This window comes from Meles meles, chromosome 17 (genome assembly GCF_922984935.1).
Source record: "Meles meles chromosome 17, mMelMel3.1 paternal haplotype, whole genome shotgun sequence".
In the NCBI taxonomy this organism is placed as follows: Eukaryota; Metazoa; Chordata; class Mammalia; order Carnivora; family Mustelidae; genus Meles; species Meles meles.
In genome coordinates this window covers 59,256,008-59,279,076 of record NC_060082.1, presented here as the reverse complement: position 1 = coordinate 59,279,076, position 23,069 = coordinate 59,256,008, and the positions used below count along the sequence as shown (strand labels likewise).

General features: G+C 40.1%; 1 protein-coding gene across 2 annotated transcripts in view; it reads left to right on the top strand.

Moving 5' to 3' along the window:
- The window catches only part of EFCAB2 (EF-hand calcium binding domain 2), a 109,224-nt gene that overhangs the window by 30,819 nt on the left and 55,336 nt on the right, over positions 1-23,069 (top strand). The gene's annotated exons all lie outside the window — the stretch shown is intronic.

The window sequence follows — 23,069 nt, the reverse complement described above, 5'->3', positions numbered from 1 at the left end:
GCTCAATCCTGGGACTCTGGGATCCTGACCTGAGCCCAAGGAATCCGCTTTACCGACTGAGCCACCCAGGCACCCCTCTGTTTTTCTGTTTTCAATTCAAGCTGTATGTCCCTCATTTTATTTTTTTCTGCTCATGCTATTTTTCTTTTATTGCTTTACTCCCCACTAAGTAATCTCAATAAAGAATGAAAATCAACCTATTTTGTTTGTTAAAGTTTTGCATCAAATTTTTACTGCTTTTGGTTCATTTATTGTTGTTATTGTTACGAAATGTCCTGAAGCTGGGTAAGCAGAAATACAATCAGACTTGTTTGCAAACCTTCCTCTCTGGGTAGAACTCATCAGTATCATTGCGTGACCTCTAAGTTTTAAGACCCTACAAGGGGAACATATTGAAAATAGGCCATAAAACTGGCCATAGTTGGGGCAATTATCTAAAGTAGGAAGCAAAAATTTAGGATGCCCAAGTCCCGTTTTATTATGAGCCATTTATTTAATGTGAAGTTTACAAATTCTTTGTGCCTTTTTTTTTTACAGCTATATACAAGTATTAGGAAACTTACAAACATTTCAGAGATTCAAAACTTTTTATGAAGAATTACATGTATATCAATCTTAAACGTCAACTCTATTATATATAATATTTATAATCCAAGCAATTTTTTCAAAGCAATGAGAAGCGGCATAATGTAGTTAAAAGAAGCCATGCGGACTCGTGCTTGAACCTTCCGATTTCTCCATTGTTAGGTATTTTTCAAGTCACTTATCTGACTTTTTAAGCCTCAGTCACCTCATCTGTGAGGTAAGGCTGTTAACAGCTAGTCCAGATGATTTTTGTGAGAAAGAGGAACAGCGGCTCCCATCTAATGAATCTAATGAGCGTTTCTATGAGCCACAGTCAGTGTGTGCCTTGTCTCTCTTATCCTCACAGAGACCTTGCAAGGTAGCTGCTAGTATTATTATCATTGTTATTATTATCCCAACATTATATGTTGATGAGGCAACTAAGACTTAGGGAGATTTGGTAATTTGCTAAAACTTACCCAAATTACCAAATTTGGTCATTTCCTAAGAGTTCGAGTATTGAAGGTGCCTGGGTGACCCAGTCAGTTAAAAATCAAACTCTTGGTCTCAGCGCAGGTCTTGATCTCAGGGTCACAGGGTTGGGAGATTAAACCCTGCATTGGGCTCCATGCTGGCTGGAGAGCCTACTTTAAAAAAGAAAAGAAAAGAATTTGAGGATTCAATCCGTTTTGGTTTTGGTTGTATTTTGAGGGGGATGCAATCAGTTTTGTCCAACTTTAGAACTTTATTTTTTTTTAATATTAATCACATTAAAAATTTTGTATTTATTTGTCAGGGAGAGAGAGAGAGAGCACAAACGGGGAGCAGCAGGCAGAGAGAGAAGCAAACAGAAGGGGAAGCACGCTCCCCATTGATCAAGGAGCCCAACATGGGACAGCATCCCAGGATGCCAGGATCATGCCCTGAGCTGAAGGCAGATATTTAACTGACTGAGCCACCCAGGTATCCCTAAAATTTTAATTTTTAAATGAAATCATCCCAGATGTCACAGTTAACCTTGTGTCTGACATACAGTACAAGTATTACATTGGTTTTTCAAACCTGTTCCCCACATCCATCCTGAAAATGAAGCTGATAGCCCATCTTTCACATCTTAGGATACAAAGTAAAGGTCGTCTCCAAGTTACAAGTTCTCAATGTAATAAATATTGCCTATGTTTTTAAGTTATTGCCAAGTACTATGCACCAAGCACTTTACACGTAATATTTGATGCTCGCAGGGGTCCTATAGTATAGTAACTGTCATTAGCATCATTTGATGAGGCAACTAAGACTTAGGGAGATTTGGTAGTTTGCTAAAACTTACCAAAATTACCAAATTTGGTCATTTCCTAAGAGTTCGAGTATTGAACTTGGAGACTCAGGCACAGAGAGACTGAGTAACTTGCACAAGATCACACAGCACCCAGCAAAGCCAGGACCTGAGCAGTGAGTGCAGAGCGTATGGGCCACATTATTTCTATATGTTTTGTAGACCACAGTGCCTTGTGGCTGCTCAACAAATATTTGTTAATTGAGTAAAGGAATGAGTGAACTATTGAATGAAGCAAGCATGACCTCTCCTTTACGCTTCTCACACCAGGCCTTCCGTTAGTAACTAACTTACTGGTACCACCATCGGAAATGATCCGAGCTACTGTTTCTTCCCCACAATCCTCTTCCTTCTGTCCACTCAAGAATTATGTAGTTAAAAAAAAAAAAAAGAATTATGTAGTTGCTGTATCCGAGCTCTCACATATGGCCAAATACAGTGGTTTGGTCTCTTGTTGAGGGGCTTGGGAGAAGGCGGCCAGAAGCTTGCCCTGGGCTCTTGGGGGCAGTGCTTTGTGGGTATTCACATTGTGGAGTGTCCCTGTGGTTTATTCATTTATTTCCTTATCAGTTGATCATATAACAAATTTTATTGAGCACTAAGTACTTGCTCTGTGTCTGCTTGGATGCTTAGGATGCGAGGTGTCCTAGTGATACGAGAGTGTTGAGAACAGATGAGGATTCTGACTTTATTGAATTTATGGTCTAATGGGGGGGGGGAGGAAACAGTCAAGCAAGTGGGACGCTTTAGGAAGCAGTGGGTGCGGTGGGATGCAGTCCTCCTCTCCTCAGGATCGCTATAGGAATCCCCCAACCATCTCTGCCTCCCGCTGAGTTGCCTTCATAGCAGCAAGAGGGAGCTTCCTTGATTCTAAATCTCACTAGCTACTCCCTGCTTTATAAATCTTCAGTTGATATCTGTTGCCCTTAGGATAAAATCCAAATTCCTTTCATGTGTCTCACACAAAAAAAGATCCCGATCCTACCTTGCATTTATAGCTACCTGTCAGTATAAAGATGTTTAGGAGCTCAAACTTTTCCTCGTGTTTTTTAGTTTCTTTTTTGGAAACTGCATTGTAATACAATTTGGTACTTTTGTACAATTGTACAAATTTGCTTTTTATCATTTTGAATTATTTTTTAAGGAAGAGAGAAAATTGATCAAGTTAATGTAAAGGATATAATTTTTTTTTAAGATTGATTTATTTGAGAGAGAGAGAGCACGTGAGCAGGGAGAGGGGCAAAGGGACAGGAAAAAAGAAAATCCTCAAGCAGACTCCCTGCTGAGCACCAAGCCCCATGACCATGAGATCACAGCCTGAGCCAAAATCTAGAGCTGGCTGCTTAACTGACTGAGCCACCCACGTGCCTGTAAAGGATATAATTTTTAAAAGCACACTTAAGCATTAGTACCTTGCAAGCACCGCCCCCCCCCAAGAATGTTGGGGGGGGGTGTCCACAATAATCAAAAAGTCTTCCTGTTAACACTCTCCAGAAATACTTTTAAGATTCTAATTTTATCAAAATAGATAAACCTTCCGTCAATATACTTAAAAATTTGTAAGATCATCTGAAATGAGGCCTGTATCACGGTGGTTCTTTCATAAACATGTGCTTGCTAACCGGTGTTTCTGGTATAATTTCACCATCTGAGCATCTTGTAAAAGTGCTTATTTCCACATACGGTCATTCCATTTTCTGCTAAATGGGCATTCTGTAAAAGGTGACATTTTCTAGAACACCTGCTGAACATGACATTTCTGTGAAATTTAACATGTTGCTGCTAATACTTTCCCCCAGGGTTGGCGGAATTGCATATACCTTACTGAAACCGTACATACTCATTTCCACTGTGCTTAATTTGTGACACTCATACTGAATTAGATGTAACCATGAATGAAATAGACAGAATTACTGGGGTTTTCAACCAGTTATTTGCTTATATATGTGAAGGTTGTAGTTTAAACATATTCAGTGGCAAAAAATTGTTATTTCCAGAGCACATTTATGAATTATGGCTTTATTTCTATCAACGTTGTAACTTAACAAGAGTTAAGTATAAATAAGACTCTGCTTTGTGCAAAGGGACAAGGTATGGATTTTAAAAAATTTGTTAAGACTTCAGTAAATGTCATTAAGGGTGGTTATAGTCAATACAGTGCTTCCTTTTTTTTTTAAAAGATTTTATTTATTTATTTGACAAAGACAGACACAGCGACAGAGGGAACACAGCCCACAGTGGGCTCCTTGCTCAGTGGGGAGTCTGCCTATCCCCCTCCCTCTGCCTGCTGCTCCTCCTGCTTGTGTTCTCTCTGTCAAATAAATAAAATCTTTTAAAAAATGAATATACACAGGCTTTTTTTTTTCCCCCATGATGAAAAATGTAGTTAAAGAAGTCAGGGACAGTTAAAAAACAAAGACAGAAACACTAGCCAGAAAAGGGGAAAACAACACTTTCGTTTGCTTTGGCTTGCTGGTTGGCTTAACTACCTGCAACTTTTTCAGGTATTGAACCGGTCTTGCTTGCGTTCCCGGGGTTAATCCCATTTGGTCATAGTGGACAATCCCTTTTATATGTGGCTGCATTTGGTACACCAGTATCATGTTGAAGATTTTTGTGTTTAAACCCATAAGAGATACTGGCCTGTAGTTTTCTTCTGATGTCTTTCTTTGCTTGGATCAGGGCGATATTGACCTCATAATAGATGATTTGGTTTCGGCCTCTTCATTTCTGGAAGAGTTTGTAAAGGATTCAGGTTAGTTCTTCCTTAATCCATGCACTTTAGATGTGGCTCCGTATATATATTTGCAGCTTAAACTTATGATTTGCAGCATATGGCCCAAAAATGTATTCTACATGATAAGTAGCACGAAGGAGACAGGGTCTACAATATGGTATGTCACTTTCTCTTTCTGTGTTGGAAAGGTAGAGTAGAATGCACATACAGAATTCGGATGAGATTGTTTTTCTCAATTTACTGGTTCATTGCAGGGTAGCTAAGAACTGCTTACAAGCCGTCATACAGCAATTTTTATTCAGAGCTAATATCTTTTGGCCACACGTATATTAACAGATGATAGAAGGGCATGAAATAATGGCACTATATTTATCAGATAGTATTTTGGAAAACTCTATCTCTCCTATACTAAGGCTTTTGAGTATATTTCTACCACTAAATTACTGCAATCCACACAGGTTTTCTACTTAAGCAATCTGGTTTGCAAAGGTTAAGATTAGGAAAGGGAATTATCATAGACAGGGTTGAGAAACTTTGGGCTATTAATGCTTTACAACAAGCATTATATCACTACAATTTTTAAAAAATATCACTACAAAATTTTAAGCAAACGTTTTCATGTTGGGATTACTTGCCAGGGAAGTAAATGTCTGGAAATCTACCACTGAGCTGCTAAGATGCTGCCAAATAAAATGTTTATTTTACAAGGATGTATTCGATTTAATGCCAGTGTATATATTGCCATAATAAAAAGGATTGCTTGGCCACTCTGCCCTAACAATAGGTAAAAAGCTGAACGCATTGGAAGAGTAACAACTCTTCTTGCATCTGTGAGAGGAGAAGAGGGGGTGGGGGGGGGTGGGGGGGGTCAGATCGGAAGGGCAGACGGGCGAGTACAAAGAGTCGTGGCTTAAGACTCCAGGGTAGAGACTCCTAAGTAGAAGCTGCTGTGGGATCGAGTCCAGGGTTAGGGAAACTGGAACTGGAACTGATGAGCTACTGGAGATGCAGTGTGGACAAGTCACGGGGGGACCCCACACTCTTATGAGTTTTACCTCGGTGAGTTCGACCAGGTTCCTAGAGTAAATATCAGAGAAAAATCCCCTTGTGCTTTCAGTAAGAGGAGGGAAAAAGGAATCATTCTGGAATCCCCCAGAGCACTCCGGTTCTTAACACAAAGAAGCTAGTTAACAAGAACCTAACCTGCTGGGGTGTTATCAGAGCTTAAGCTGACCTGGGGGAAGGGAAATCCCCAACTCAGCTCACTCTAGCCATTTCTTTGTCCCACCTAAAGGGAGAGGAAACAACAGTTGTGAAGCTTCTAGTCCAAAGACATAGGCTCTCTAAAAGACCAAGACCTCACCTCAGGACTTCTAGAACCCGGCCCCTACTCCCACACCTTACTGCTACATTACTAAAGGCCTACCTATTGCAGTTCCTTTTACCTGGTACACCATGTCCTGCTATAAAGAAAAAATTTCAAGGCATCCTAAAAGGCAAAAAACGTCACTGGAAGAGGCAGAGCAAACATCAGAATCAGATGTGGGCAGGGATGTTGGAATTATCATTCACAGAATATTTTGAAAAACCCATTAATATACTAAGGGCTCTAATGCATGCAACAACAGGTGGGCCATGTAAGTGGAGAGATGGAAATCCTAAGAAAGAATCAAAAAGAAGTGCTGGAGGTCAAAAACACTGTAGCAGAAATGAAGAATGACTTCAGTGACCTTAGTAGTAGACACAAGGAAAGAAGAACCTCAAGCTTGAGGATGTATCATAAAAACTTTAAAAAGTGAAAAGAAAAAAGAGAACAGTGACTCAAAAAAAAAATCAGAAGAAAAATCAGAATAAGGACAGTGGAGCAACTGCAAAAGGTGTAACATACACATAATGGGAATATCAGAAGGAGAAGAAAAAGGAACAGAAAAAATATTTGAAACTCATGACTAAGAATTTCCCCTAAACAATGTCAGACACCAAACCACAGATTCAGGAAGTTAGGGAATACCAAGCAGGATAAGTCCCCAAAAAACTATCATATAATTTATATAATTTTCAAACTACGGAAAATCAAAAATAATGAAAAAAATCCTGGAAGAAAACAGAGGTAAAAAACACTTCACCCATAGAGGAACAAAGATAAGAATTACATATAACTTCTCCTCAAAAACCATGCAAGCAAGAAGAGAGTTGAGTGAAATATTTAGTGTTCAGAGAGATCCCCCACCAACATAGACTTCTTTATCCTAAGAAATTATGCTTCAAATAAATGAAAGAGAAATAAAGTCTTTCTCAGAGAAGAATCAAAGGAACTTGTTTTTAGTAGATCTGCATTGCAGGAAATGTTTTAAACAAGCTCTAAAGAGAGGGAAAATGAGGTAGGTCAGAAACTGGGGTCTATTCTATATAAAAAGAAGAACACTGAAGAAAAAGTAAAGTAAAATATAACATTTATTTTTCTTACTAACTGATAAAATAGATACAGTTCAAAATTATAGCAACATGTATTGTTTATGTATGATTGATTATGTATGCTTATGTATGTGTCTTAAGTATGTATATATATGTATGTTTATGTTTGCCTATATAGAGATGAAATGAATGACAGCAATGATATAAGGGATAGGAGGGTGAAATTTGGATTATTTTATTATTATAAGGCACTCACCTGTGAAGTGGTAGTATTATTTGAAAGTGGACTTGGGTTAGTTGTAATTGTATACTGCATACTCTAGGCAACCACTAAGAAGAATTAGAGGAAGTATAATGTATATGCTACCAAAGGACAGAACATGGAATCCTATAAAATGCTCACTAAAAACCACAAAAGATGGGAAAAGAGTGGAAGACAAAAATAGGAACAAAGAACAAGGGCAACAAATAGAAAACAGAAAATATGGTAGCTCTCAATACAATTATATCAATAATCACTTTGAATGTCAGTGGTCTAAATGTACCAATTAAAAGAGATTGTCAAGGTGTATCAAAAACCAAGAATTATATGTTGTCTTCAAGAAACCCACTTTAAATAGAAAGACACATATAGATTAAATAGATGGGGAAAATATATCATGCTAACAGGAATCAAAAGAAATTGGGAGGGGGGTTATGTCAACTTCAGACAAAGGAAACTTGAAAGCAAATGATCAGGGATAAAGAAGCACATTACATTAATGATAAAGGGGTCAATTCTCCAGGAAAACATAATAATCCTTAACATGCATGTGCCTGAAAAGAGTGTCAAAATGCATGAGGCAACAACTAATAGAACTGCGAGGAAAATAGATGAATTGGGGCACCCAGGTGGCTCAGTTAAGCATTCCACTCCCTGTTTTGGCTCAGACCATGATCTCCTGCCTTGAGTGGGACTCTGTGCTCAGCAGGGAGTCTGCTTAAAGATTCTCTCCTTCTGCCCCTCTCCCCACTCCCTCTCTCTCATGCCCTCTGTCTCTCTAAAAGAAATAAATCTTAAAGAAAAAAAAGAAAAAACCACCTCTCAGTAAGCTAGGAATAGAGGAAAATTTCTTCCACTTGATAAAGAATGTCTACAAAAATGTACAACTAACGTCATGCTTAATGGTGAGAAACTCAAGGCTTTCCCACAAAGATCAGGAACCAGGGGAGCATCCCTTCTCATCACTCCTTTTCAACGTGGCACTGTATGTATTAGTGCTACGGTCTGAATGTTTGCCCCCCCCCCCCGCCAAATTCATATGTTGAAATCCCATCCCCCAAAAGGGATGATATTAGGAAGTGGGGGCCTTTGGGAAGTGACGAGGTCCTATGAGGGTGGAGCCCTCATGAATGGAGAGAGAGACCCTAGGGAGCTCTCTTGCCCCTTCCACCACGTGAGGATACGGTGAGAAGCGTGTAACCTGAAGAGCATTCGTCACCAGACCACGTGGGCCACCTGATCTCAGACTTCCTGCTTCTGGAACTGTGAGAAATACATTTCTGTTGTATGTGGCATTTTGTTTCACAGCCCAGACTAAGACAACTAGACCAGAAAAGAAAAATAAAAGGTATACCGATTGGGAAGGAAGAAATAAAATGGATTGCCTTCCCATGTAAAATGTATTATTGGGATTCTTCTGAAGCAGTTGGCATATTTTTTTTTTCATTTTTCAATAACTTTTTTTTAAAGACATATACACTACTCATTAGAATAAAGGAAATATTTCCTTCTGTAATTACCTTCTTTAGGAATTATAATATCCCTCTCCTCTTTTTTATAACAGCTTTATTGATACACAATTCACATGCATACAGTTCATTTTTTTGAAGTGTGCATCCAGAGGTTTTTAGTCTGTTCATACGTGTATGTATGTGGCTATCCCCACTGTCAATTTTATTTATTTATTTATTTTTTGGAGAGAGAGAAAAAGTGCAGGCATGCATGTGCACACGCACAAGCATGGGAGGGGCAGGAGAGGGAGGGAGAATCTTAAGTAGCTTCTACATCCAGTGTGGAGCTGATCTGGGGCTTGATCTCGATCCTGAGATCATGACCTGAGCCGAAACAAGTTGTGCTGTATGCTTAACTGACTGAGCCACCCAGGCTCCCCACCACTGTCAAGTTTAGAACAATTTCATTAGAGAGGTTAGTTATTTAACTTTCATTCTTCTTTTTTTAAAATTAAGATATATATAATGTATTATTTGTTTCAGGGCTACAGGTCTGTGCCTCATCAGTCTTATACCATTCACAGCACTCACCAAAGCACGACCCTCCCCAGTGTCCATCCCCCAGCCACTGCATCTCTCCCTCTCCCCTCCAGCAAAACCCTGTTTGTTTCCTGAGCTTAAGAGTCTCTTATGGTTTGTCTCTCTCTCCTGTTTTGTCTTGTTTCATTTTTTCCTCCCTTCCCCTATGATCTCTGTCTTGTTTCTCAAATTCCTCCTATCAATGAGATCATATAATTGGTTTTCTCTGATTGACGTCGTTGCAAATGGCAACATTTCATTTTTTGATGGCTGCATAGTATTCCTCTGTGTGTGTGTGTGTGTGTGTGTGTGTGTATGCACGTGTGTGTGTGTATGCACGTGTGCGTGTGTGTGCACCACATCTTCTTTATCCTTTCTTCTGTTGATGGACATCTAGGCTCTTTCACTCTTTATACCGTTTTTTAAACCATTTTAACCATTTTCAAGTGTGTAGTTCAGGGGCTTTAAGTACATACCCAGTGCTGTGCAGTCATCACCATCATCTATTTCCAGAACCTTTCATTGTTCTCAACAGAAAATCCCCATGAGACAATAACTTCCCATTCTTCCCAGCTCCTGGCAACCAACCCTCTACTTTATGTCTCTATGAGTTTGATGATTCTGAGTACTTCCTGGAAGTGGGCTCATCATTATTTGTCCTTCTGGATCTCACTTATTTCATTTGACTTAATGCCTTTAAGATTCATCCATGTCATAGCATGTCAGAATTTCCTTCCTTTTTTTTAAAAAAAGATTTTATTTATTTATTTGACAGAGAGAGATCACAAGTAGGCTGAGAGAGAGAGAGGGAGAAGCAGGCTCCCCGCTGAGCAGAGAGCCCGATGCAGGGCTCGATCCCAGGACCCTGAGATCATGACCTGAGCCAAAGGCAGCGGCTTAACCCACTGAGTCACCCAGGCGCCCCAGAATTTCCTTCCTTTTTAGGGCTGAGTAATATTCCACTGTGTATGAGTGTGTAAACACATTTTGTTTATGCATCCATCTGTCAATGGACTTTTGAGTTGTTTCCACCTTTGAGCTCTTGTGAATAATGCCTCTGTGACTATTGGCATATAAGTATACAAATTCTTTTGGGTGTATACCCAGAAGTAGAATTGCTAGATCATATGGTAATTTGATTTTCAATTTTTTGAGGAACTTCCATACTGTTTTCCGCAGTGGCTGTACCCAGCAGTAATTACGTTCCCAGCAGCAATATACAGGGGTTCCAATTTTTCCACATCCTCACCAATACTTGTTATTTTTCATTTTTACAATAATAGCCATTCTCATGGTTGTAAAATAGATCTCATTGTGGTTTTGATCTGCATTTATCTAATGACCAGTGATATTGAATATCTTTTCATGCACTTAGGAGCCATTTGTGTAACTTCTTTTGAGAAATGTCTGTTGAATTTTTTTGCGTATTGTTTAACTGGGCTGTTTGTTTTAGTTTAGTTGTAGGGGTACTTTATATAGTCTGGATGTTAATCCCTTGTCAGATAAATGCTTTCCAAACATTTTCTACCATCTGTGGGTTGTCTTTTCACTATCTTGATAGCATCTTTGATTCACAAAAGTTCTAACTTCGATGACATCCAGCTTATGAATTTTTTTGGTTGTTGCCTATGACTTTGGAGGTCATATCCATTGCCAAATCCATTATGCTGAAGATTTTTCCCTGTTTTCTTCTAAAGGTTTTATAGTTTGAGCTCTTCTATTTAGGTCTTTGATTCCTTTTGAGTTAATTTTTGTGTCTGGGGCAAGATAAGAATCCAGCTTCACTCTTTTGTATCCATATACAGGTTCCCCAGTACTGTTTATTGAAAAGATTGTCCTTTCTGCATTCAGTATTCTTGGCACCCTTGTCAAAAATCAGTTGACCATATGTGAGGGTTTATTTCTGTGCTTTCTATTTTTTTTGCATTAGTCTATTTGTCTCTCTTTTTGCCAGTATATTTTGCCAGTATACTATAACTTTGTAGTAAGTTTTGAAATCAGGAAGTATAAGTCCTTTGACTTTGTTCTTTTTCAAGATTGTTGGGTCCTTTGAGATTCCATATGAATTTTAGGATGGGTTTTGTTTCTGAAAAACAAAACAAAACAAAACAAAAAATTACCACTGGAATCTTGACAAAGATTAGACTGAATGTGTAAATTGCTCTGATAGTATATTAATTTTGCTAGAATCGTTGTAACAAAATGCCATAAATTGCATGGCTTAAACAACAGAAGTTTATTGTCTAACAGTTCCGGAGGCTAGAAGTCTGACATCAAGATGTTGGCAGGATTGGGTCCCTTCTGAAGGTTGTGATGAAGAGTACTTTCCCATGCTTCTCTTATCTTATGGTGGGTTGCTGGCCAGCTTTGCTGCATCACTCTGATATCTGTATTCATCTCTGCCTGGTGTTTCGGCTCTGTATCGGTCTCTCTGTCCACATGTCCCCTTTTTATAAGGACACTAGTTTTATTGGATTAGTGACCCACCCTGCTTCTGTATGACTTTATCATGTTGATAATTACAATTGCAATGACCCTATTCCAAATAAGATCACGTTATGGGGGTAGGGGGTTAGGACTTCAACATATAAATTTTGGAGACCACAATCCAGGTTTCCGATAAGTAGCTTAACTTACCAATATTAAGTCTTCCAGTCCACAGACATAGGACATCTTTCTACTTATTTATGTCTTTAATTTCTTCCAGCAAAGTTTTATAGTTTTTAGCAGACAGGTCTTTCACTTCCCTGGTTATATTTATTCCTACATATTTTATTCTTTTCATTGCTACTGTAAACAGAATTATTTTTTAAATTTCTTTTCAGATTGTGTATTGTTATCAATAGAAATGCAACTGATTTTTAAGTGTTGGTTTTATGTCCTGCACCACTGTTCATTTCCTTTATTAGCTTCTGATAGTTTTTCTCGTGGTATCTTAGGGTTTTCTATATGTCATCATGTCATAAGCAAACAGAGATAACTTTACTTCTTCCTTTACAATTTGGATTTCTTTTATTTCTTTTTCTTGCCTAGATCCTCTGGCTAGAACATCCAATCCTATGTTGGACAGAAGTGGTAAAAGAGGACATCCTTGTTTTGTTCCTGATCTTAGGGGAAAAGCTTTGTCTTTCGTCACTGAATATGATATTAGCTCTGGGTTTTTCATACGTGACTGTATCAGGTTGAGGAATTTGTCTTCAATCCTTGGTTTTCTGATTATTGTTATTATTATAAGATGCTAAATTTTGCCAAATACTTTCTCTGTTTCAGCTGTAATAATTATGTGGGCTTTCCCCCTTCATTCTATTATTGCAGTATATAACTTTTTTGTTTGTTTGTTTTGGGTTTTTTTTTTTTTTAGTATGTTTGGCACAAAATATTACATTCCTCTCAGGTGTACAGCATAGTGATTAAACAAGTCCACGTATCATGCTATGCTCATCCCAGCTGTAGCTACCAGCTGTCACCAGACAATGCTATTACAATCCCACTGAATACATTCTCCATCCTATAGGTTTTAGTCCCATGACTTATTCATTCCATAACTGGAAGCCTGTATCTCCCACTCACCCTCACCAATTTTGCCCATCCCCCCACTTCTGGCACCCATCCATTTGTTCTCTATATTTATAGGTCTTATTCCACTTTCAGTTTGTTTTAGTTTGCTTTTTAGATTCCACATATAAGTGAAATTGTATGGTATTTGTCTCTCTCTGTCTGACTTGTTTCACTTAGCATAATACACTCTAGATCCATCCATGTTGTCACAAATGGCAAGCTCTCATCCTTTTTGATGGCCGAGTAATATTCCATCATATATATGATGGAAAAAATATATATGTGTATATATATTCATATCTTGGCTATTGTAAATAATGCTACCATATACATAGGGGTGCATGCATCTTTTTGAATTAGTGTCTTTGTTTTCTTTGGGTAAGTACCCAGTAGTGGAATTACTACAGTAATGTGGTGTATAACTTTGATTGATTTTAGTATGTTGAACCAATCTTGCACTCCTCTTGATTATTTTAATATGTTAGTGAATTTATCAACCACTACATTTTACTGTATCTCATTTTGTTATAGTACCTTACTCCTTTCCTTGCCAATTTCTTTGCAAACAGATCATTCCCTTGTTATACAAATTGTTCTATAATGTAATAAACCATTAAACACTACCCAGTTCCATTATGTGAAGGAAATAATATAACTCTGGTAATAATACCCAATAAAACACCAGAAAGGGAGGACTATGGAATGTCTCTGTCCATACAAGGCATGGATTATCTCATTTCCAATTATTAACTACTTAGGAAGCATTTATTGAACTTCTAGTGGGTTCCAGGCACTGTCAAGGTTATTCTGAAGGTGTTTACAAGTATGAAAGGGGAAACAAATCAATTGTTAACTATCACAGAGTTCAGTACAGTACTATGATAGAAATGTCCATCGGTGCTACGTAATTACATTAGAGGGTATTTTCCTGAAAAAGAGGATGAAGTTAGCCTTGAAAAAATTGTGTTACTCTTGAACTGCCTTGAATGATGGGTCCTGGAGTTAGCCAGGAAAAAGAAGAGTTTTTCATACAGAAGGACTGTCTAGAAAGTGACACTGAAAAAGCATAATGATTGGAAAACTACAGAGATTTCCAAATGGGAGATCTGTACAAGAACGTGTTACAAAATGACATTTTTGAGATAGGTGGGGCCCAGTTCATAAAGCATTTTGTGGGTTTGGTTAAGGAGTCTGAGTGTATTTTTTTAAGACCCCAGGAACCACTGAAAGATTGTAGAGCCGCGTGAGCAAATTTTTATTTTAGAAAGATCATCCTAACGAAGTGTGGACTATGATTGAAGGGTGGGAGGGGAAGGGAGGGAGAGGAGACTGAAGGCAGAAAGACAGGAAGTGACTGTGTTAATCCAGGCCGGAAGTGATGAGGGTCTGTACATCAGCATCAGGCAGCCGGGATGGGAGGAGAGAGACACATTTCAGAAGTGCTTCATACAGAGAATGAGAGGCTGTTGATGATCAAGTAGGACTGTAAGGATGGGTTGTTGGAAACTGAATTAGCTGGGGGGTGAAGTTTGAAGGACAATGATCAGAGAATCAATAGAAGACAGCAATGAGAAGGGGTCAGTAGTGGTTGTCCTGAAGGAATGAAACTTCATGAAGTCGTAGTTTTTAACGGGGTAAAGCAAAGAAGCTCTCGGGCAAGTCTAGCATGTGGGGCGTCTTGGAAGACATTGCATTGCCTGGTCTCTTCAAACTAGTTTCATGGTGGGAAGGAGAGGAATTTAGGGAAGGATGGGGGGACTGTTTCACTTTGGAAGAGACCAAAATAAATAAATAAATAGATAAATAAATAAAGAGATAGGTAAATAAACCAAAACCAAAAACCAAATGCAGTACACAAACTTTGATTAGAGTTTAGGTTGAAAAAACTCTTAAGCGACAATTCTGATACAGTTGGAGAAATTTGAAAATGGAATAATTGTTAGATCTTAGTGAAATTTTGTTAACTTTAGAGAACGTCACAGTTATACTGGGGTTATGTAGGAGAATATCCTTATTTTTAGGAGATGCATGGTGAAGCATTTAGGGACGAAGTATTGTAATGTTTACTGTTTATTTAGGGACAGAGACAGAAGGAGGTTTACCAAATGGCAAAATATTAATAATAGTTCAGTGGCGGTGCTGGGCATAGAGCTGTTTACAGTACTAAGGTTTCAGTTTTTGTGGGTTTTTTAAAAGTTTTTATTTTAATTCCAGTTAGTTAACGTACAGTGTTATATTAGTTTCAGGTGTACAGTATAGTGATTCTCCACTTCCACACATCACCTGGTGCTCCTCACGACAGGTGCACTCCTGAATCCCCGTCACCTGCTTCACCCATCCCCCTACCTCAGGCTTGCGCTTTTTCTCAATGTTTGAAATTTTTTTTAATTAAAAGACTTGGAAAAAATATGACAGGCTAGGAGTAGGGGACTGTGGCAGCAATGGGGAGCAAAATGTTGTTAATATTCCTTAAATCCCTGAGATAGTTGACGGGGAGAATGAGGGGAGAATTCTCAGAGGACTTACCTTAAGGTGATTAGCTTAGGGTAGCGATTCTCAACCTTGGTCACTTCCAAACAGGAGCGTGGAAAATAATATTTGTATGGCGCACTGGGGTAACAACTGAGGCATCCACATGGGGCTTAATGAAAAAAAATCATTGCATTTCCTGTATGATTTTTATTTTATTTTAATTTTTTAAAGCTTTTATTTATTTATTTGAGAGAGCGAGCACACGAGCATGGGGAGGAAGAGGGAGAAGCAGGCTCCCCACTGAGCAGGGAGCCCGATGTGGAGCTCAGTTCCAGGACCCCGGGATCATGACCTGAGCCAAAGACAAACACTTAACTGATTGAGCCACTCAGGCACCCCCCTGTATGATTTTAAAAGAAAATAAAATAGTATTAGGAAATTTGTAAGTGATGAATTTATATATATGAAAATTCCAAATGTATTTAAAAATTTGTAATGAAGAACTTTAAGTGTGGGGCTTGAATTCAGGACCCAGAGATAAAGAATTGCCTCCTCTTTGGGGCGCCTGGGTGACTCAGTGGCTTAAAGCCTCTGCCTTTGGCTCAGGTCATGATCTCAGGGTCTTGAGATCGAAGCCCGCATCTGGCTCTCTGCTCTGCTCGGCGGGGAGCCTGCTTCCTCCTCTCTCTCTGCCTGCCTCTCTGCCTACTTGTGATCTCTGTCTGTAAAATAAATAAAACCTTAAAAAAAAAAAAAAAAGAATTGCTTGCTCTACCAACTGACCCAGCCAGGAGCCTCCCCCCAGAATATTGTTTAATATCGGATTTTATGCTTCAGTTTTTGAGTCCACCACCCATGAGAAGCTTTGTTCATACAACAGTGTAAAAGCACTTTTCTCAACTATGAACAGTTGAAATTATATTTAGATGGGGGCGCCTGGGTCCCAGTCAGTTAAGCATCTGCCTTCGGCTCAGGTCTTGATCCCAAGATCCTGGGATCGAGCCCCACATCAGCTCCCTGTCTGGCGGGAAGCCTGCTTCTCCCTCTCCCACTCCCCCTGCTTGTGTTCCCTCTCTCGCTGTCTGTCTCTCTCAAATAAAATCTTAAAGAAATGACAAAATCTAAAAATGTATCCTTTAATTGACAAATATAATGTAGAAAATTTTGTAATAATGCAAGTTTTCTAACTCGTTTGAACTTTCTCTTATCAATTCATTTCAAAGTAATGATGAAGATGTAATTTATAAAACAGGTATGTGTTGTTAGAGGCCTGTAGCAAGTTACTAAAAGAGCACGTCAGTTGCAGAGGGACAGAAGTAGACTATTTATGTGAAGATAAAGATTTGGGGCTGCTACCTAGAGCCATGACACCCCTCCAGTCCCTGATCACACACTGGGTTGCACACTATGCTCCTTGGACAACTGGAACATGAACTTCTCCAGCAGCCCTCTGGTCCTTTGTCCTTGGTGGACAGCAGTGCATTTGGTATATGGCTCCGGTGGGAGCCCATGTGGTAGATCACCTTCTTGGCAATGTGGGGCAGTGGGCGTCTGATGGCGTTTGTGGTGCTTGCCACCTGTGCAGACCAAGGGCCACGCCCTCAGATCCTGCACTCCTCTAAGCCTCCTTCTGGGAAGCCTTGAAATAGATACTCTCAGCTGCGTGACCTCATCCGGCCACAGTGAAAGATGAGAGGATCAGTATTTTTGGTGCCCTGGTCATCCATTCACATCTTGCTAATGTCCAGTAGGTGAGGATTCCTGAGTTAGGGAAGTCCCAGATTTCAATTAAGGCATGAATTATTCCTGGCAGATGGTAACTGGGAAAAGGAGATTGCGTGATCGAGTGCATTTGGGAAATGCCGTGTAAAGTGAGGAGGTATCTTTGCTGTAGGACATCCTGAAGGCTTCAGTGCGAGAGCACACATTGTGAGTCTCCAGGAGGAGACTCACAATGTTCAAAGTTGCCCACAAATGTTAATCACTGGAGTCTTTTATCGAGAAGCCTCTTGAGGAATGGGTGTGAGACAGAGCACACTGCAGAAAATGTAGAAAATACCGGAGAGGGTGGTGAAATTAGTGCCTGTTCTTTATATGCAGAGTTAGATGGAGAAGGAAGGACGCTGCCTTCAGTTGCGATACATGTTTTGGGACACAAGTCAGCACAAGGTTTGCTGGCCAAAGACTGGTGCTCGAATCTATCTAATCGCAATAATGTTTTTAAAAAACAAAAATTATCGTTACCACTTTATTCATTAAAGTGGCTTTGGTAGTCAGTCAGTGCCATGAGTCATGAAGAGGAAATAAAAAGTATAAATTTTGGAAGGAAGAGACAAAATGTGTTATCAGGAAATGAAAATTGACTAAAGCAATTATTTTTTTTAAAGGTTTTATTTATTTATTTGATGGAGAGATTGAGATCACAAGTAGGCAGAGAGGCCGGCAGAGGGGGAGGGGGAAACAGATTCCCTGTTGAGCAGAGAGCCCAGGACCCTGGGATCATAACCTGAGCCGAAGGCAGAGGCTTAACCCACTAAGCCACCCAGGCGCCCAAGAGTAAAATGTATTTTTAAATTTTAGAAAAAAATATAATTGAGTTTTCACCAAATGTCCAGGAAAAGGATGATTTTCTCCCTCCTCCTTGGTCCTTTCAAAGTGTAAATTCTTTTCCTTTTCGTTTTCCTCTCCTTTCTTTTCCTTTTTTTCTAAATGTAATTGTAGTGTTTTCTTCACACCCTTCGAATTGTCTTGCAAACACACTGGGATGCAGGTATCTTTTATTTAGACGCAGATTAAAAGTTAGAATAGTTCGCCTCCAGAGAATTTTTGGATAGCATGAGAATCACTTGTACTTGACTTGGAATGTGACACCAGTCCAATATAGAGCAGGTTTTACACGAGAACTGTGTTCGGGTGTGGGGTAGGCTGCCCGCCGCCGGGGTGGAGTGGGGGGCGGGTAGTGAGTCGGGGGGGGGGGGTGGGGGCTTTCTGTCTCGCAGAGCTCATCGGGCGAAAGCCAGAGAACCACACACCGCGCATGTTGTAGGAAGAATTCACAGCCCCGATCAGGAGTTGCACTGAACCTCCAGCGTTCCTCCTGAGCTTCTCACCCAGGAATAGATAGGGCGAGGTATGAGGGCAAGTGCACGCGGCTTCTGTGCCCTCTCTGGGTGGGCCACTGTCCCAGGACCTCCACATGGAAGGTCCACAGAAGGTAAGTTTCAGAAAGTTGAAGGATAAGAAGAGAACTCCTTGATGTGACTACCTAAACATAAGAGATAATATACTTTTTAAATGACCTTAAAATTAAACAACATCATGATTAAAAAAATCTACTTTCCTCCACAAAGCCGGTTTAGAGGGAACCTCCCTCCGCACCATGAAGTCTGTCTGTGCAAAGCCACCGCTAGCGTCCTAAGTGGGGGAAAACTGAGAGCTTTTCCTGTGTGGCCAGGAGCGAGACAGGGCTGTCCACGCTCACCACTGTTGTCTGATACAGGACTGGAAGTCCTAGCCACAGCAATCAGAGAGCAGAAAGAAAGAAAGGCGTCCAAGTCAGAAAGGAAGAGGGAAACAGTCCCTACTTGCAGGTGACATGATACTCTGTGTAGAAAACCCAAATGGCTCCACCCAAAACCTGCTAGAACTGATAAATTCAGTAAAGTCGCCGGACACAAAATCAATGTGCAGAAATCTGTTGCATTTCTATATACCAATAAGGAAGCAGCAGAAAGAGAAATTAAGAAAACAATCCCATTTACAGTGCACCCAAACCAGTAAGATACCCAGGACTAACCAAAGAGGTGAAAATCTATACTCCGAAAACTATAAAACGCTGACGAAAGAAATCGAAGGTGACACAAAGAAATGGAAAGACATTCTATACTCACGGATTGGAAGAACAAATATTGTGAACGTGTCTGTACTGCCCAAAGCAATCTATACCTTGAATGCAATCCCTATGAAAATACCAACAACATTTTTTCACGCAGCTTGAACAAACAGTCCTAAACTTTGCGTGGAACCACGAAAGACCTGGAATAGCCAAAACAATCTTGAAAAGCAAAAGCAAAGCTGGAGGCATCACAATTCTGGACCTGGAGTCATACTACAAAGTTGTAGAGATGAAAACAGAATGGTACTGGCACAAACACAGACACATAGATCAATGGAACAGAACAGAAAACCCAGAAATGAACCCACAACTGTAAGGTCAATTCGTCTGCAGCAAAGCATGAAAGAATATCCAATGGGAAAAAATAAGTGGTGTTGGGAAAACTGGACAGCAGCATGCAGAGGAATAACACTGGACCACTGTCTCATGCAAAAAAAAAAAAAAAAAAAAAAAGGATTAAAGACCTAAATGTGAGGCCTGAAAACCAGAAGAATCCCAGAGGAGGATACAGGCAGTAACCTCTTTGACATTGGTTGTAGCAACTTCTTTCTAGATATGTCTCCTGAGACAAGGGAAACAGAAGCAAAAATAAACTATTGGGACTTCATCAAAATAAAAAGCTTCTGCCCAGAGAAAGAAACAGTCAACGGAACTATAAGGCAGCCTACGGAATGGGAGAAGATGTTTGCAAATGACAAATGATTTCACTCTTATGTGGAACTTAAGAAACAAAATAAACAAGCAAAGGGAAAATTTAAAAAAAAGGCAGCCAAACCAAGAAACAGACTCTTAACTGTAGGGAGCAAACTGTTACCCGAGGGGGGGTGGGGTGGGGGGTGGGGAAACAGGTGATGGGATTACGGAGGGCACCTGTCACGATGAGCACTGGGTGTCATGAGCACTGGGTGTCGTGTGACAATGTTGAATCACTATTTTGTATTCCTGAAGCTAATATCACACTGCATATTAACTACTGGAATTTGAAGAAACACTTAAAAAATAAATAAAATGACCTTGAGTTTAGAAAGCAGACAGTAGCTTTGTGTGCTGGCAGTTGTTAAAACCAGTGAGATTTTCCCAAGACAATATTACGACTAGTTAGAACTTCCCCAATACCCTACACAAATTCAACTATATTCAACTCATTGTATTTCAGTGCCATAATAAGACAACATCACAAAGATGAATTGGGCAAGATTGTGCACTAAAGGATAATTATAACAATGGAAAATTGAAGACAACGGAAATGCCTACAATTAGAGGGCTGGCTAAGTAAATTATGGTAAAACTCTATAATGGAATACCAAGCAGTCACTAAAAATGGTACTGTGATCGATACTCTTTTGAGAATGAAAAATGCTCCCAATTTACTGTTGAATGAAAATTAGATTAGAAGACAACAGTAAGAGCAGCTAACCCTGCATGGTAGGATTCAAAGTGGTTTTTACTTAATCTAAACTCTTCCTTACATATCCTTTTTTTTTCTCCAGTAATCATGTATCATATTGGTGATCAGCAAGGATATGAAACTGGTTTTATTTTAAAAAAAGAAAAAGAAACGCAAACAACTGATTTGAAAAATTGTTTGCAGTAATTATGACACAGAGTTAAGTCATTATGTAAGGAGCGCGTATATCAGGGGCGCCTGGGTGGCTCCGTCGTTAAGCGCCTGCCTTTGGCTCAGGGCATGATCCCAGCGTCCTGGGATCAAGCTCCACATCCAGCTTCCTGCTCAATGGGAAACCTGATTCTCCCTCTCCCACTTCTCCTGCTTATAGTCCCTCTTTCACTGTCTCTCTTTCTCTCAAATAAATAAATAAAATCTTAAAAAAAAAATAAAGAGCACATACAAACTGCTAAGAAAAAAATGGAAGATCCTGGTAGGAGTGAGCTGAAAGCAAGAACAGGTAGCTCACATCGTAGAAAGCAGAGATCACATACATTCAGAGTCACTTGTAATCAAGGAAGTGTAAATTTAAAAAATGAGATAACAGGGGTTTTTTGCTTATTAAATTAGCAACAGTGGTTCAATGCCTTTTTTTTTTTTTTTTTTAATTTACTTGACAGAGATCACAAGTAGGCAGAGAGGCAGGCAGAGAGAGAAAGAGGGAACCAGGCGCCCTGCTGAGCAGAGAGCCTGATGCGGGGCTCGATCCCAGGACTCTGGGATTGTGACCTGAGCCGAAGGCAGAGGCTTAACCCAATGAGCCACCCAGGCGCCCCTGCCATATTTTTAATGATAAAAATTAATATCAATAAATTGTGGTATATCCCTTTGGTGCTATTAAAAATTGAAGGTTATGTAGGTTATGTTGTAGCCTGGAAGAGTGAAGAGATGAAGAGTTAGGGTTTTTAAACTCATGAGTACTAGCAGTTATGTGGTGGTGGTGTGTTGGGGGGATACAGTGTGGGAGAGAGCAGGATCCTTCCAGTGGGAAAGATCCGGTTCAGTCTAGTTCTGCTGCTTGGCAACTCTGCTCTGAGCTTTATTCTTTTTGTTTTTTCAGAGATTTTATTTTATTTATGACTGACAAAGGTCACAGGTAGGCAGAGAGGCAGGCAGAGAGAGAGGAGGAAGCAGGCTCCCCACTGAGGAGAGAGCCTGATGCAGGGCTCGATTCCAGGGTCCCGAGACCATGACCTGAGTTGAGCTCAGAGGCCCAACCCACTGAGCCACCCAGGTGCCCCTGAGCTTTATTCTTTATTTGTTTTCTTTTGTTTGTGTTTTTTGAGAGAGAGAGAGAGCCTGAGTGAGGGGAGGGTCAGAGGGAGAGGGAGAGAGAGAATCCCAAAGAGGCTCCATGCACAGTGTGCAGAGCTCCAGGGAGGGCTCGATCCCACGACCCCAAGATCATGAGCCAAGCCGACACCAAGAGTCTGATGCTCAACCGACTGAGCCACCCAGGCACCCCAGACCTCTGTGAACTTTGACTGATACATGCCTTTCTGGTTATAAATGTAGATACAGCATCTGGCACAGAATCTGGTGTGTAATGTTTCATTCAGTAAGGTTTCATTGAGTGAATGAGTGGCAGCTCCTAAGTGATACATATAAAAGGTTGTGTATGAAGAAAGATTGGAGGAGAATATAGCCAAGTGATTAGTGGTTCTGTTAGGGTAATGGGAATATGAATAAGCTTTTCCCGTTTTCTACAATTTGATGGTATTGTATTTATAATCAAAATGAGTATATGAACTTAATCTCTTCCTTTTTGGGTGTCCTATGTTACTCTTTGAAAAATAAATTTTAAGACTTGATTGCATTATTTTTCCTTTTATTCCACTCAGCCAAACACCTTGGAGTCAACCTCAAGCGCTTTCTTTTCCTCTGCGTCTAACGTCAAACCTATCAGCAAGTCTTGTCGGCGCTGCCCTTTAGATTATGTCCAGAATCCTATCGTTTCTCCCCATCTCCGACTGCTTGCATGGTCGTCCCTGCCACCATTCGACTCTCCCTGGAACACAGCGGTGACTGGTCTCTCCTTCCACCCTTGTCCCTTTCTGGGATATTCTTAAGATTACAGCTGAGGTGACTGTGAAAGCCAGGCCATGTCACGTCACTGCCTAGACCCCTCCAGTGGCTCATCCTCTCATTTAAAGTAAACGACAGAACCTTTAAAGCACTGTACAGAGACCATGTAGAACCTGTCCTCGACCCCCAAATTCACACCTCTCTGACCTTATTTCCTGCCATTCTGCCTCTGCTGTCCTGTTTAACTAAAAACTCCTGCAGATATTCATAAAGCTGGCTCTTTCCCATGTGCAAAAATCACCTTATTACTAAGGAGGTTTTCCAAAACCAA